We start from the raw sequence: 17,060 nt of genomic DNA on the forward strand, positions 1-17,060 counted from the left end.
GAAGAGAAACTTGAGTGAAGATTGTTGCTCTTCTCTCACCATAGGATGCCTTGCACCATGTTATAATGTAGCAAGAAGAAAGCACCATGATATGGGACTTCTCAGTCGCCAGAACTAAGAGCTAAATAAATCTCTACTCTTCTTAAATTACCCAGTCTGTGGTATTTTGTTATAGCAACAGAAAATGTACTGCTATAATCTGTTAGAACCAGCATGGAACCCAGAGTGCCTCTGTTCCCCTGGGTCAATATGAGTGTGTTGAGCCTGAGATTCTGCTCATGATATCCCCTGGGGGAATTTCAGGCTTCACCTAACCTTTAAGGAGGAGCTCAGAGGTGGATGCTAGGTGAAGATTCTTTTTTGCTCTCAGAGTAAGCCCAGAAGTAGCTAATGCTGAACACCACTTTAGCTAGAAGGAGATAAAGAGTCTCAAAAAGCACACTTTTTGAGAACTCTTCCCAAATAAGATTATTTTCCCCCTAATTTGTTACTATTTATTAGCACCTGTGATTGTTGGGGAAATGTAGATTGCATTCAGTATGAAATAGCCTCTAAAATATTCACTTTGGGAAAAAAATAAGGCTCTGATTGACAGCTAAGGGCTCCATATTACCGTCTTGCCTGCACTCACTTGCTGGGGTGCCTGGGGAGATGTGGAAAGTTCCAGCATCCTGACCCACCTCCTGAAGCCCTGATGTGGACGTCTGGGGTGACACATGCCTCCAGAGGTTAGCTAAATTCTGTTAGCCTTTGCAGGGTGTAGCTATCCCTCATTGCTATATATGAGTCACTATTTCATATAATTTTCCCTAGGCTCCACATCTTAAATGTTCCACTACCTGCCAATAGTGCCACAGGTTAGGGATCAAGTTTTCAACACCTGGGCTTTGAGGGGACATTCCAGAACTAAACTATAGCAGTGAGTATTCTGAAGTGGAACATTCTCTGTCATCCTTAAACCTTGATAAAAACATAAACTGCTTCTGTTTACTTTTAGTAGTTAGATTGGTAGTCATTTTAGTAGTTACTGATGAAACAGTAGAGCACTGTTTTTTAATGGGTGCTTAGCTCAAGGGCTGGATAATAGATGCCTGAACCTTTTTTTTGTGCAAAAGCCTATGAATTTTTGAACTCTAAGAACACATTTTAATACTAATTAGGTTCTCCTGTGTTGAGAAGTAATGCATAAATATGGAAATCTAAAAGTCCTAACAGTAGGTTTGAGTTTGTAGTGGATATGAATCTCCCTTCCTACCTCAGATCTCCTGGGCCAATTCCATATGCCCCATTGTTAGTAGTGTTATCACCATGTCCTGTTTACGATATCTCTGTTAACAATGGACTGGATACATGATGGTTGTCCCATAAGATTATACTGGAGCTGAAATATTTCTATCACCTAGTATTTTTGCTCTTTTCTATGTTTTAATACACAAGTACTCACCATTGTGTTAAACAGCCTATAGTATTCACTGCAGTAATGTGCTGTGGTTTGCAGCTGGGGAGCCATGGTTTATCATGCAGCCTGGGTGTGTAGTAGGGTACACCATCTAGGTTGGTGTGAGTACACTCTGACTAATCTGCCACAAGTAAATTGCCTAACGACACATTCATAGGACTTTTTAATATGCAGGCCAACAAAGAAGGCACATTGGCAACAGATTACATAAATGAGAGCATGCTCACAAGCAGATGCTTATGACCTTGAGTCCATATGCTGAATTAGGGTGTTTATAACCTTGACCAAGTACTAAAACATAGCTGGCCAGAAGTCTCAGAGAGAGAGCCTAACTATAGCCATATTGGTTCTGCCCTGCAAACACTATGCTGTAATCCCCTGGTCCAACCCAGTGAGGCTGGAAGAAGGTAGATGGGGTATGATTCAGGGAAGCCCATGAGGGGGCAGGATAGAACATGCCCCTTAACCCCAGACCCTAGTATCTCATCCTCCCTCTCATTCACCTGCTGGAAGCTTCTATATTCTTTCCATTCCTTAAACGTGGGTGCTCTCCTAGGCGCACCCTGGGCTGCTTGTCTTCTCAGATCACAGTGTACCTGGGGCTGTCACCCTACCCCATGCTTATGGCTTCAAGGGTCAGCAATCAGCCTGTGGCTTGTGCTTGTGGGTCTTAAGCTCTGATCCTTACATCCATCATTTATACACAACCACAGTGGTGCTCAACCCTGACAGTCCCATTTCCCTTGCTGACTTTCCAGTTTCAACCCAACAGGTCCCCCCAGAGCTCCAAAGCAGGAGCCAGGAGACCTCTCCTTCTCGCCTCATTTGGTCATGTTCTGGGTCTTGACAGCAGTACTTTCAACAGGTATACTGCTGCATCCTTCTCTTAGATGCTGCTCCATTCTCCTATGTGGTACCCTTGCTTCTAGCCTCCCAGCCACTAACCTTCCTGTGACTAATCTAAACTAGAAATGTCTTCATTTCATCATTCCATTTAGAACAGTTCATGCTTTCTGTTTCTATTCTGATGGAACCCACACAGTATAAAGCCTATTTTCTACATTTCTGCATTCCAGGCATTTTTGAAATTCTGTTGTTCTGAAAACATGGCTTGCTCCCTCCTGCCTTTGCACTATGTTCTCTCTGCATGGCACATTCCAGACTTCTGCTATCTGCCTGCATCAACTGCTTGGTTCTACTGCCACTCGGACCTCACCTCAGAGACAGGGGTTCTAGGAAGCCTCAGGTATTTTCCATGCCATGGCCATCATGCATCTGCACACACCTCTGGCCTGCACCCTTGCCTACCTGAATGTCCCCTGGCATCTGAGAATAAAGCCATGTATCTGATGTTCACCACTGAATCTAAGTCCCAGGACATCCAGATGGTTTATTAGTAGCAATGCCCAGCTGAGACTCCCCAGGACTTTAAAGCTGTGAATGGGAGCAGAATGAGTTAGGATGTGGAAAGTTCCCAACCTACCCCTGAAAATCCAACAGCAGTATTTCTGGTCTGAAATTCCTCATGGTGTATGGGCTGGGGCTGTCAGGAGCTTTCTTGGGCTGAATATTTAAATGCCCCCATCTGACATTCCTTCCTTCTTTCTCTTTCCCTTCCCTGGCTCCTTCCTTTTCTGGTGATGGGAGAGAGCACTGAGCCGGTGGCATCAGAAGACACTGTAGATACATAAGCACATTCTCTGCTGCCTGCTCCTTCACTCTTCCAAACACAAGCCTAGTCTAGTATAACATAGTGATGCTGAATTTATCAAACTCTTCTGCTTAGTAACCTGAACTGCTTCACCTGGGCAGTTCTCACTTTACTAACTACCATGGTCAAATGCATACTCATTCCATTGGTCTGGTTTTACATTTTTAATTCAGCCGTTAACAAATTACATGATGCATTCAACACTTTGCTATAAAACAGGCTTTGTGTTAGTTGATTTTTCTCAACTGGAGGCTAATATGAGTGTTCTGAGTGTATTTAATATAAGTAAAGCAGAGCGATGGCATTGGGTAGGTTAGGTGTATTAAAGCATTTAGTGCTGCATGAAATCCTGGGATGTAGCTCAGTGTTGAGCACTTACCTAACATGCATAAAGCCCTGGGCTCTATCTTTGGCACTGCCAATATAAACAAACAAACAAAACAGCACTTCAACTTGTGATATTTTCAACTTAACAGAGGGTTTATCTGGATGTTGCCTCATTGTAAATCAAGGAGCAGTGGTCATTTGACTTTTCAGATTTCTGTCATCCTTGGCTTTTCTGTGATAGTTTGATACTACGGTGAAGTGAACATCTGTCTATCTAATTGTATTAGAAGCTGTAGATAATGGAATCCATTCAGGTACCAGGCATTGACTGTGGGCATCCAAAATACTAACCATGGGACAATCAACTACTACATGTATGGATTCAAGGCTGTGACACATAAAGTATAGCAGTGTTAACTAAATGTATTGAGTTTGGGCCATTATGTGTTTCCTCAATTATGGAATAGTAAGAATATACATGCTATCACATGGGGTATGTGTCTGTGGACAATTTGAATATCTAAAAGCCTATGGATGAAGGGGCATGGGAACTGGGGTGATAGCGATGTTATGTTTTGTGTTCAAGATGCTGGTTGCATGAATATCATCAGTTTGCAAAAATGCATCAAGCTGTGCAGAATATGTTTGGTTTCCTATACCACATTACACTTCAACTGCAAAAAGATTTAAAAAGTAATGTTTGACACTGAAAACTCAGTGATCTGCAGAATAAAGAGGGGTGGGTTCTGATATGTCAGTTGAGGGTGGTAGAATCAGGTAAAACTAACCACAAACAATAAGGAGACCTTCAGAGGAGAACTGAACTCTAAATAGAGAGAACTCTGTTTTCCATAACGCTACCATGTTTCCATACCTCCAACTCACAGCTGAAGAGAAGAGCTGTCTAAGGTAGAAGGTGCAGGGGGAGGTGGAAGAGACCAGGCAAACCTAAGAGGGTACCTGGGCTCATGTGGCTCTGGGAACATGAAGGATTAAGGAGCCAGGACTGGGTGGAGCCAAGAACAGACATACATCTCTGGAGGAGGAAGGCTGCTCTGTGGTGGGTGGATAGCTCTGCCACTGATCCAGAGTAGAGTGAATTCCCCTGTGGCCAACCAGAAGGCTGGTGACCAGGTAGTATTGTGATTTGCAGAGACAACCCTCAGGATTGGAAATTTGGCTAAATGTCCATGATTCAGGATTCACACGAACTGGACTTACTGCCCTAGGTCCTTCTCAACAATGTTCCTCAGCCACATCTGGTCTACTGTGGTTGATACTCCACATAAAGGCTATTAATAATAAAAAAGAGCTAACAAAAGACCCAGGCAAGAGTAAACTAGGGAATTAATTGGTCAACAAGAGACAGGTGAAGAACACATACATATAGTCATGCTTGAGATTGAAGAAAATATCAAATGCGTGTTTCTCTATGAAAGGCAAAGACAAGGAAATGAATGGCTGTCTCCAAGAAAAGGCCTGCAGGCATGATGTGGCAACATGGAGAGCGTCAGCTTCTCAGGATTAGGAGAACAGCAAACAAGGACCCATGGTATGCCCTACCAGAGTCTTGCTGGACAAGCACCTAGAGTAGGACCTGTGCTAACTGAAGGGATGAACTGAGAAATTTAGAGGTGGGTACAGAGTGTCCAGTGAGGGCTAGATTGTGTGGAAATTCCAAATATGGAGCAGAATGCAAATGCTATCATATGGCAATTTAGAAATATAACCATTCCTTAGTATCCATGGAAAGTTGGTTCCAAGATTCCATTCTCTTGTACCAAGAATCCATGGATTTTCAAAAGTACATGCTATGCACTTTTTGTAGGTAACTACAAAAGAGGAGCTCAAAAGCTCCAAACATAAAGCAATGACAAGGAAAAAGAAATGTTAATTTCCCTGATTTGATCAGTGCACATTATATATGTATGGCCAATTATCACACCATATCCCATAAATTTGTACAATTAAAATAATTGAAAACTTGCAAACAATTTCACAAAACATTTGCACATCTTTTTGCACACTTTAAATCATCTCTAGATTCCTTGTGGTGCACAATATAATGTAAGTGCTCTGTAATAGCTGTTACCCCACATTTTCTGGGGAATAGTGATAAGAAAAAGTCTGCACATGTTCAGTATGAATGAAAATTACTTTTCCAAATATTTCAATCTGAGTTGGTCAAATCCTCAAATGCAGAGCTCATGGATAGAGAGGACTGACTTTAATTGTGTAGTTAGCAAGAATTTGGAGATGAAGAGAAAAGAAGAAAAAGGAAGTTGGCATAATTGCTGTTTTCCTAGCCTTCCATGGTATGAGGAGATAAAGCAGGTTTTGAAGTTACAATTCAACATTTTCTTGTTAAGTATAATATATGATATTTTAAATATAATTGCATCAGACCTGAAAGCTTTGCAATTATGGGAAAGGAAAAACACATATGTCCCATACTGTTGCCCAAGTCTTCACAGGAGCTGAGAGCAGAGTGAATTGTTGATATCTCTTTGTTGGAGAAATGATGTACTACCTCATGAAATTTTAAATAAATATGCCACTTCTTGGAATTTATCCATATATTTATTTGCAAAGAACTTGGGCAAAAATGCCCATGACATGTGGTCACTGTAGGCACAGATGCAAAGAGGCTTCCCCCAGGGATATCTTTATGTCCCTGATGGCTTAATATATTATCTTCCTTGTGATTTGCATTTGATAACAAATCTTTATGGTGAAATTACTTTCTTTTACCATTTCAAGCTGTATGACCTTGGAAGACCTTGAGCTTCTCATCTTGGTTATCTCATTAGCAAGTTGAAATGTACTATTTCCTATTCAGGACTGCTCCAGTTACAATGAATTGCATAACTAATCACCTAAAGACACAGAAGCATGCAACAACTGTTTATTTATGTTCATGGATTTGGTGAGTTTGGAATTCAGAAGGGACCTCAACTAAAAGACACTGGGGAAGGGGCTGGGATCTCCTGTACCTCACTCATGCATGTGTCTGGTGATTGGATGGACCTGGCTGGTGACTGAGGGCTCGGTTCTTGTACATGCCATCTCTCCCTGTTGGCTAGCTGGGGCTTCCTTAGCATGGAAGCCAAGTTCTGGCTGCAAGTATCCAGGAGAGATGGCAAACCAGGGGAAACTATGATATTCTTCCCCAGCTATCTTTGGAAGTTGCATTCTGTTGGTTTAGGTAATTGGTTACAAAGTTCTGCTCAGGCTTAAGAGGAGGCATATTAGTTTGCCAGGGCTGCTAAGTGCCATAAAAAAGGTGACTTAAACAAAAAGAACTAATTTTCTCACAGTTCTGGAGATTAAGCAGTAAACAGGGTTGGTTCTTTCTGAGACCTCTCTTCTTGGTTTGTAGACAACTGTCTTCTCCCTATCATCCCTCCATGTGTATCTGTGTCCTAATCTCCTCTTATAAGGACACCAGTTATACCAGATTAAGGATGCTTAACCTTCATTTAAAGACCCAACTTCAAATACAGTCCCATTCTGAGGTCTTTGGGGTTAGACTTTCAATGTATGGATTTGGGACTTGGAGCACAGTTCAGCTCACAAGAGGACAGAATGTAGATCCTACTTCTTGAGAGAAGGTTAGGATCACACTGTAAGAAACATTTGTAGATGGTTCATACCAGTGTTGTAATACAACTTACAGGGTCATAATAATGCAATCTAACCTGGATGGAGGTGAATAATGACATAGCACATTCTCTTCTAACAGCGAACTAACTTATTGCCTCTGATTAAAGGTCCTATATGTTCCTGGGCATGTGTCATTACCCAGGAGGATCATCTGAGTACTTACCATGTGTAAGATGAACATAGCTGGGATTTTGAGCATGAATAGAAGTGACCTTTTGAATAGACCTTGAAAACAACCTCTAACTCCAATCCAGGTTTTTGTTCCTGTTTCTCAAGATGTAGGGCACACATCTAAACCTTTAAAAAGCACCTCTTGCTAATAAAATCTTGGGTGCTGGAGCTTGAGGTGCCTTGTGAGTGCCAGCCTCCTTACTGTCAACCTCCAGCACCTGCATCTCTGGGCTGGGTTCTTTCTGGCCTCCAGTATCTGATTTGCCCAACCATTCAGACTGGAATGTGGAGAGAATGAATGCCCTACCTGCAGCCAATGCTTTCCACCAGCCACCGTGGGAATGGCCTATATGTCCCCATGCCCTGCTACCTGCCCTGTTGCTTGCACACTGAAACTCAAGGGTTTCAAGCAGGGTCCCTCTCTGGTTGACTAAAGGGCAACTAGATTTATTGCTGCCCTTCCTATACCCACCCCACATAGGGCTCCTCAGATAAACTCCCAAATCTGCTGCCTGCACTTGGATGTTATTTCAGGACTTGTTTCTCGAGGAATCAATCCAGCACAGATGATGGTTGATGATATGTAGAGAATGTAGCAAGTCAGCCAAGGGCAGGTTACTGAATCCCTCTCAGGTCTGAAATTGTCTTTTGAGTTACCTTTATCTCATCTGAACGTGAGCAAATGCCCAGGCTCCCCAAATCAGCTGGAGCCCCTCAGGAGCTCCCTACATTGTCTGAGCCCTGCAGCACTGCTGCTTGAGCTGTGTCACAGGAAGCCACACAAGGGTGACCAACTAAATCATCCTCTTGCCTTCTCTTTAATGGGAACCTGCAGAATTACAGATGTGGATCTGTTCAGAGTATCTGGCCCATACCCTGGCAACAGGGTGTTTCTTGATTACCTTTACCCTCCTGACCAAGCCCAGCATGACTGTTTGCCTAGAATAGGAAGCAAATAGTGTGAAATAGGCATCTAGAAAGTCATTCTCACACCTGTCCTGGTGTCCTGCTGTGGCTGCATCTGGTGATTGGTCAGCTGGTTTTTGTGGATGACACCTGCATTCTGGTGATTCTCAGCCTGTGAATGTCCTTGAGCCCCGGGTGCATGGGGATGAATGGGGACAACTCCCCTGAGACTCCTCTCTGGTTTTGCTGATAAATTCAGGCTGCTTTTGAAGCCACAGAGAGGGACAATACTATGGTACCATGTCCCCTTCCAAGGCCTTGTGCAAACACTGTCTTTCCCTGGAGCCCAGCATGGCCCCCTTCTGGAGAAAGCGGGCAGCTGTCAGAACCTGCTGACAATCTGTAATTCCTGGTACAGCAGAGATGCATAAAGAAAGACACACACACACACACACACATCCAGTAGAAAATGAGCAGCACCTTTATTTTTTTCCCTGCTTCTTTTATACAGCAAAAAAGAAACACATCCTCTCAGCAGCTTAATCTTTTCACGCATGGATAAACATTCTCAGAATAACTTTGTTCATGGTCGCAGTGCTCCATACTTCTTATTATCTGACTTGTAGTTAGTTAATTTCTTGGCAAGTATATATATATATATATATATATATATATATATATATATATATATATATATATAAACTTGGCAAAACATTCTTTCCTATCTTCTTAAGACAGCAACAAGGACACAGTTCAAAGAGTGCATAGTTTCTCACAGAACCCCTTTGTTTTGGTAAGCACAGCAAAACTTAACACTTTGTGTGCGTGAGCACACAGGCAGCCCCACTGGCTGGCCCTGCCTGGTTTGAGCTGACTCCTGTCCATGGGGCAGCCTTATTCTCCCTGCCTTCCCCAAGCTCAGACCCAGCTGTTCCCCTGGCTGGTGTCTCCCAACAAATGCTCCTCCTTTCTTCCCACCCAAGGTGTGTTTACCACTATGCACTTTGTGTTGAACTTGGGTTAGACTTTCCTCCTGACTGGCTTTCAATGTTTCCTCTGCTGACTTATCTCCCATTGTGGATTCTCAGTTCTGGACCCTTGGGAGCTCATCATTACATCAGTCTATGTGGGTGAGCTTGGCTGCCTGAAGGGACTAAGGGGGACACTTGTAGGCCCATGGTAACCCACCCCAGCTCTGTCCAGGCAGAACACACTGATCCTCTTTGGCTTCATGGGCAGCTCCAAGTCTGGGCACAGACATGAGGTAAACAGAATTGATGATCACTAGGCACAAAGGTCAGGGGCTCAGCCACAACCACTCCAAATCAAATAAAAACAAGTCTTTAGCTCATGGGGAAATGGTCAACCTGAAGAATCATGGAAGGAGTGGTTCTCAAAAGTGGAATGGTTTTGTTGGGGAATGAGCAGATTGCAATCTGGAATGTGTGTGCCATGATGGATCATAGGCATTTTCAGAGAGGCAGGGGAAGAAGGCAAAGGCTTCCAAAGGTAAAACAGGGGAAGTTACACAAGTTGCTTTGAAAAAGATTATCCTTGGCAGTGAGGCTCAATAACAAGGGAGGAGTCAGTCCAAAGTTTAATAGGTGGCTTCTGGGTAGCTGTCCTATTGAAGTGCTCTTTGCATAAGGTTGTGGTGGCCTCTGTGCAGGGCTGTGGTCGTTAGAGACTTCTGGTAACAGTTTTTATTGCAAGCATGAGTGATCTTTCTCTATGGGCTTCTGCCCCCATCTTCTTAGGGCTGCTGAGTCTCCATTCTGGTACTGACAAGTGTCACAACAGACCAGGAAAGGGAGCCATGTCAGACATTTCTGAGGGCTATGCTTCTAAAATTGCAGGAAAGAGCAAGCAAATGAAAGGAGACCACTGGGTCAGCTGACGAACACATTTGGCACTTAGAAGCAGTGTTTGTTCTAAGTTGGTGAAGAATTTGGAAATGTTGAGCCAGGTCAGAATTTGGAGACTGAAGTGCTTCATGGATGGAATGCTTATAAAAGTGATTAAAATCATTTACAGAATTTGCCTGGATGAGGGGAGAAAGAGCCTGTGAGGAGCTCTGGAGGTGGGAATTCAGATGCCTTTTCCTGCTCCATATGAGAGCTGAACACACTCCGAGGCACCCGTGAGTCTCCGCCACAATCAGTGGGGCCAACAGTGATGTTTAAACATTTAATCAGACACATGATACTTTGTTGTGTGTTCATTGCAGCTACAAGAAAGGGTGCTGTAACTAATCTTTAAATAGCAAACCTGCAGCTAAATTTTACTTCATTCATCAAAAGCCACTGCTCTGTCATGACCTAATTTTAACTGCTTATCAATTCCCCAGTGCTTGTTGGTTGATGTAACTTTGATCCTCTGATGCTAGATGACTTTTGTGCTGAATATAGCTAGAATTTAATATAAATCATTTGGGTGGCTGCCCAGAGGGGAGAGAGAGAGAGAGAGAGAGAGAGAGAGAGAGAGAGAGAGAGAGAGAGAGAGAGAGAACATTCAGGCCATGGAGTTAAGATGACAATAGACATCCAGGCTTCCTTATTCTTAGGGAATCAACTTCATATCTCCAGGCATGTATTCCATGCACATTATCCTGGGACTTTTAATTTCCCTCCTGAACAATGAGACTCTTCTCAAGGCAAACACACAGGGGAGGCAATAATACACGGGCACTGCCAAGATGTAATGATAGTGTCAATAATTGCAAGATGTTTTCTTTCTTTCTTTTAAAGAGAAAGAAAATTTTTTAATATTTATTTTTCAGTTTTCAGTGGACACAACATCTTTATTTTATTTTCATGTGGTGCTTAGGATCAATCCCAGTGCCTCATGCATGCCAGGCAAGCATGTTACTACTTGAGCCAGCCCTGCAAGATTTTATGCCTCTGAAGAAGTTTAAAGAAATGAAAGAGATCCTCCAGGCCTGGAGGAGAAAGGCTGGTGGCTAGAGGCCCATCCAAGACATGGGTTTGTGGGGATGTGGCCTCAGGGCTGGGTTGTCTTCATGCTGGAGAGTGAAGACAAGTGTCCATGTGCCCCTCCAGAGCCAGCTGCACATATGATACTCTGTCCCGAGCAAATCACACAGCAGGAGAGCAGGGGAGGGGCAGGAGGGTCCCTTTGATTAGAGAAGAGAATCCTCTGTGTTAATAACTCCATGACCAGCTGGCCATTCTTCTGATTCTTTGGTCACTGTTTAGGCTAACGCTGCAAAGCCTTCTGCAGACCAAAATGGAATTAGATGGTGCATCGCTGGAGGGGCAGGTGATCAACTCCCTGCCCCCCGCATTTATTACATAATGGTAAAAGCACTTTTTGGGGGGCTCAAATTGTTAAGAGTAAGGCTTCCCAGAAATGAGAGGGTTTATTGAGCCAGAACAGATGCTTGCCAGAAAAGGAGCAGGTCACTGGGTGGCCTGAACCAAAGCCACCCAGAGCACTTTTATAATGGAAATACCAGTTGGGGAGCATAATCGTTCATGTTAAACCTGCAATGGATACAGGTAAGATGGGCATGATGACGCAAAGTGGCTCTGGACAGGAGCACAGTCCTGTGTGAAGTCTGGTGCTTCTGGATTGGTTGGGGTTAATGGTCTGGACACTTCCTCTGTCAGCAGGACACTGGTGGCACCTGGTGGTACCTGGTGGCTGGGTGGCCACCTGAGGCTTTAAGTCAAGGTATTATCCAGCTTGGTTGGGCCTGAGCCTCTAACTCATTAATTCCCCTTACCTCTTCTCCTTCCATCCTCTGGCCTTTGTAATTAACTTGAGGACATGTCATGTTCTAAAACCCATTCTTTCAAATGCCTGGAAATCTTCAAAATGATGTATCTTTTTATATGATAATGACTTGACCAGTGACCAAGGGTCTGTAGGTGGCTTCAGAATGGGAGCTGGTCCTAAGAAATTATATCAGTGGCCGATGATATAATTAATCATGTCTGTGTAATGAAAGTTCCATACATGCATTCAGGTTTTGGGGTACAATAGCTCTCAGGTGGCACAGGGGCTCTTCCTCTTTCTGTTCCTTGCCCTAGGCATCTCCTCACCTGGTGTTCATCAATATGCTTTATATTCATCAACATCCTTTATAATAAAGTGGTAAAGGTAAGGAAGTGTTTTCCTAGTTTCATGAGATTCTCTAGTAAATTAATTGAACTGAACAGAGGGCTATGGGAACCCCAATTTGCAGCATGCGTCATAGGTAGGGATTTGGGACTGATGTCTGAAGTGGAGGGTAGGAGTCTTGGGGACTGAGCACTCAAACCTGCAGCGTCTGATGCTATCTTCAGGTAGATAGTGTCAGAATTGGATTAGATGCCCAGATGGTGTCCTCTGCAGAACTAATTTTATGCTTCACCTCAAAGATCACCCCCCAACTCCATACACCACACACACACACACACACACACACACACACACATTTGGTTGTAGATCTCTCCTGTGTTGACTGCTGGTTTTCAGAGTAGAGGGAACCTGTCCTTTTCTGTGGAGTTAGAGATTTCCTATTGATAGTCTTCAGGGAGAACTTAGATTTGTTTAGGAAGCCCAGGGCATTGGTGTAGGTGATTCTCTCTGAGGTTCCTGCCATGTGGAAGGGCCTGTAGACTGTTACTTAGTGGGTATACTGGATTAATCCATCTCCCAAATCATATGGATAGACACGACACCCAACAGTCCATATATCATGCCTTGGCCAAGAGAAGTTGAACCACCAAAGTCAAAGTCGGGACCTCTCTATACTCCTAAGTCAGGCTTCCAGTTAATTGACATACTAATTAAGTAGCAGATCCTCCCATTGGCCCATGGCTCAAGTGTGGAGGCCCACTCAGGCCAAATGCAGTTTAACTGAGCATCAGCTCCCTTACTTCATCAATTCACTCAGAAACCACTCCATCCTATGTTCCTCCACCGGAATCAAAAAGTGACTGGTGGAGAGAGCCTGCTGGAAAAGCATGGGCTCACCCAAGTCCCCTTAGCTGAGTTGTCCAGTAAGTGAGGTTCTTGCTAGTTCCTCTTTCTTCTTCCTTCTCTTTTGTGCAAATACAAAAATGGTCCCAGCGGTGACACCAGTCACACAGTGGTTCCCACTTGAAGGACATCCACTTACCTCTGGATCTGCACACACTTCTTGACTGTGCACACACAGGTGCAAAGGTGAATCTGCAGTGCATGTACCACTTGAGTGCACCAGTAGACTATGATGGACACCACCTGGACTACAGCAGGCAAAGGCAGGGCAAGCTTATTTTTCTCTGTCAAACAATCAAACTAAGCATGCCAAGTTTTGAAGTAGTACATGGAACTTCCCGGTGGACTTTTGAACACCTGGGACAGAGTGAGGTACTGGAAAAGCTCTTACTTCCCAGAGAGGTAAACTCTTCCAAACAAAACCACCAGAAATGCATTCTTCGTGAACTTTGAGAGCTTCGCATGCACAGACAGCAGCAGGTGAGAGATGCACCCCTTTAATGACAGGATGTTCACAGTCCTGACTCTACTGAAGTTCGTAACATGGGGATGTTTGCTTATTTATTTTGCAGTGCCAGGGTATGGGGCAGGCCCAAGATGGGTATGTTTAGGCTCACTCACTGAGACATCCAGCCAGCTATGGAGTCAAGTCATACACACCCTGATTGAGCATCTGGACTCAAGGTCATAAATATCTGCCTGTGAGCATGCGCTGACTTATACAACCCCTTGGCATTGGTCCTTCTTTGTTTGGCCTGCACCTAAAAAAGGCCTATTTGACTCAGGGGGCTATTGCCACCTTCAAATAAAGCAGGACTACCACCCCAACTGTTCCTTGTGTCTTCTTCCAAATGCCAGGGTCCCGAATCTGTTTCCCAGAGTCTTAACCTCTGCAGCACATGGGGATTGAACCCAGGGGTACTCTACCACTGAGCTACGTCCCTACCACTTTTTATTTTTTATTTTAAGGCATGGTCTCACCAAGTTGCTGAGGCTGACCTCAGACTTGTGATCCTCCTGGCTCAGCCTTCTGAGTCGCTGGAATTACAAGTATGCACCATTGTGCCTGGTTTAACATTAAGATGTGAACCTGTGGCCTGTAGCTCCCCTGAGGCCTGGTTAACAACACACACCTTGCGGTCAGCTTCTTGAAGGCCCCACAGGGGTTTCTAAGTGGCTTCAAGGTTTTCGATGACCATCGATTTGCACAGGCAGAAGAATAAGTGGACACAGACCTCCATAGGGAGCTGACTGCTTTGGGAGGGCTCAGGGCACATTTCACGCTTTATGAACAGCCTGGCTCTGTCTGCCTCCATTCTCCAAGTATTGTGATAATGTGCACAGTGTTGGTGTGGCACATACCCCAAAACATTCCCTCTTCTGGGAGAGGATTGATGGTTGGCTGGAAGGCCAGAGATTGGTACAGTGCAATTCACTTATTTCAGATTTTCAGCAAACCCCTCTACTGGGATAATAATAAGATTAACAGAATCAACAGTATCTTTTGGGGGAAAATGTAGTTTATTCTGGCTAAGCTATTAGATGGACTCTCTATTTTACTTGTTTGTGAACATCAGAAAAATGACACCAAAACACCACTATTCACCCCATGGAGTCCAGAGCATGACATCACAGATCTCTTCTGCTTTTTGAAGCACATTCTGTTTGGGGTGGCATACCCTGTAACCTAACATGGTTGGGAGTGCTTAGAGGGACCTCTCTCTCCTGCAGAACCCTGGAGGAGAGCTCCTCCTTCTCCCATGGGGCCTGGTTTCCCAGAAGGACCCTCTTCTTCAGTGACATTTTCCTTCCTCATGTAATCATAGCCCTGTAGGAGCTTGATCCAAATTAGAGAGAATGACACTCAATCACACTAATTCATGGGGTGGCTTCTGGGGCCTGGGACTGTGGAGGCTGTTTCTCAGAAGCCAAAGTATTCTGGGAAAATGTGGAAAACTGAAGCTTACGAGATTTTCCACCCAAAGGCTAAATTTATCAAATCCCTCCAAATACCGGCACGTTGAAGAGTAGAATGGTCACTTCCCTGTGAAGATGTCCCCAAATGGTACATTTTATTCCTGTTCATAATAAAATGGAACACCCAGGGTCCACTTAGAAGAAGGTATCCAGAATGGCAGTTATCAAGAATGCAATTAGCAATATATGTATGTGAGAGTGTGGGGAACAGAGCACACTCATCCATTACTGGTGTGACTGCAAATTGGTGAAACCACTCTGCAAAGCAGTATAAAAATTCCTCAAAAAACTAGGAATAGAACCACTATATGACCCAGTGATCCCATTCTTTGGTGAATACCCAAAGGATTTAAAATCACCATACTACAGGGACACAGCCACATCAATGTTTATAGAAACATAATTCACAGTAGCCAAGCTATAGAACCAATCAAGGTGCCCTCCACCAGAGAGATAAAGAAAATGTGATATATATATATATATATATATATATATATATATATATAGATATATATATATATATATATATATATATATATTTGAATATTACTAAGCTATAAAGATGAATAAAATCATGGCATTTGCTGGTAAATGGATACAACTGGAGACTCCATGCTAAATGAAATAAACAAGTCCTAAAAAGTCTAAAGTCAACTGTTTCTCTGATATGTGAAAGCTAATTCACAATGGAGGTGGGTAGATTAAAAAAAAGAATAGAAGAAAGATTAGTGGAGTAGACAAGGGGAATGAGGGAAGGGTGCAAGATGGGATAAGGAAAGACAGCGGAATGGATCTGACTTGACATACTGTATGTTCACATATAAATATACCACAATGAATCTCATCACCTTTGGATATCCACAACACAATGATTTAAGAAATCTATAAATAGCAAAAAGATTAGTAGAGGGAAGGAAATCTGGGAGGGAGGCAGGAGGGAAAGGCAAAGTACTGAGGACTGAATTACAACAAAACCTATTCCTTGCTTTTATCATGATATCAAAATAAGTCCTATTGTTATGTATAACTAAAAAGAACCAAAAAAGAGATTTTAAAAAGGAATGAAAAAAGAAGAAGAAAGTAACACCTGGTAATGTCCTCCAAGGAGACAGGGGAAGAGGCTGCCCCTAAATTTTGCCCAAGGATTTCATGTGGGCTGTGGCACTGCAGAGGCACTTTCAAGGACCCTCCTGCTGCCAGGAGTGATTCGCCCTTCTGCCTCCCACAGCAGCAGCAAAGGCAGAAAGAATGCTCAGCACTTCCCTTGACCACTCCTGGTTGGTCACCCAGCTGGGGCTCTCCACACCCTCTTCTATAGGCACCTTACTGCTTTGGGCAGGCAAAGCAATTTCAATGGAACTAGGTAGATTTAGCACTGAAGGATGAAGGTTGGGGGAGATAAATGAAGATTTGTGGTATCTTTTCAGGCAAAACAGAAGGGACAGTTTGCAAACTTGGGTAAGAATAAGAGGAGATAAGTTTATATCACAAAAAGATTTTATGAGCCCTAAACATATGAATTATGAGTTTGAGGACTTTGGCAGAGGAATAAATGAAGCCCAAATCTCTGGGTTGAAAGAGAAATGGATCAAACCTCTCACAAAGCAGAAGCAAGAAAGAGCCAGTGGTAATTATGATCAGGAAGACAAGAGATGCCAGGTTCCAGATGCCACCTTTAAGAAACAGGAGTCTGACATGGAGAGAGTGTCTGATGGACAAGGGGGTCATTGAGGAACCTGTGCAAGAGAGACCTGACCCCAACAATCTCATTGAGTCAAGGCACATCTTTACATGGATTCCAGTGATTTCCCTGGTAAAATAAAATAAATAAACCTATAAAATTTCGGAGCTTTTTTAAAA

The sequence above is a fragment of the Marmota flaviventris genome, chromosome 16 (assembly GCF_047511675.1).
Source record: "Marmota flaviventris isolate mMarFla1 chromosome 16, mMarFla1.hap1, whole genome shotgun sequence".
NCBI lineage: Eukaryota > Metazoa > Chordata > Mammalia > Rodentia > Sciuridae > Marmota > Marmota flaviventris.